The sequence below is a fragment of the Octopus bimaculoides genome, chromosome 15 (genome assembly GCF_001194135.2).
Source record: "Octopus bimaculoides isolate UCB-OBI-ISO-001 chromosome 15, ASM119413v2, whole genome shotgun sequence".
NCBI lineage: Eukaryota > Metazoa > Mollusca > Cephalopoda > Octopoda > Octopodidae > Octopus > Octopus bimaculoides.
The window spans coordinates 39,090,973-39,091,372 of record NC_068995.1 but is presented as its reverse complement, the minus strand read 5'-3'; positions in this window follow the sequence as shown (position 1 = coordinate 39,091,372).

Below are 400 nucleotides of genomic sequence, written 5' to 3'. Positions count from 1 at the left end.
TATATATATATATATATATATATCATCTTATTCCACATATATATGTATATATATATATATATTCTTTATTGTTTTATTTGTTTCAGTTATTTTGACTGCGGCCTTGCTGGAGCATCGCCTTTAGTCGAACAGATCGATTGCAGGACTTATTCTTTGTAAGCTTAGTACTTATTCTTACAGTCTCTTTTGCCGATGGCTAAGTTACCGTGACGTAAACACGCCATCATCGGTTGTCAAACAATGGTGGGGAGACAAACACAGACACACAAACATACATACACGCACACACACATATATATACATCGGGTGTTTTCCGATCCGTCTGCCAAATCCACTCACAAGCCCTTGGTCGGCCCGAGGGTATATGTGTATGTATATATATATGTGTGTATGTATATAT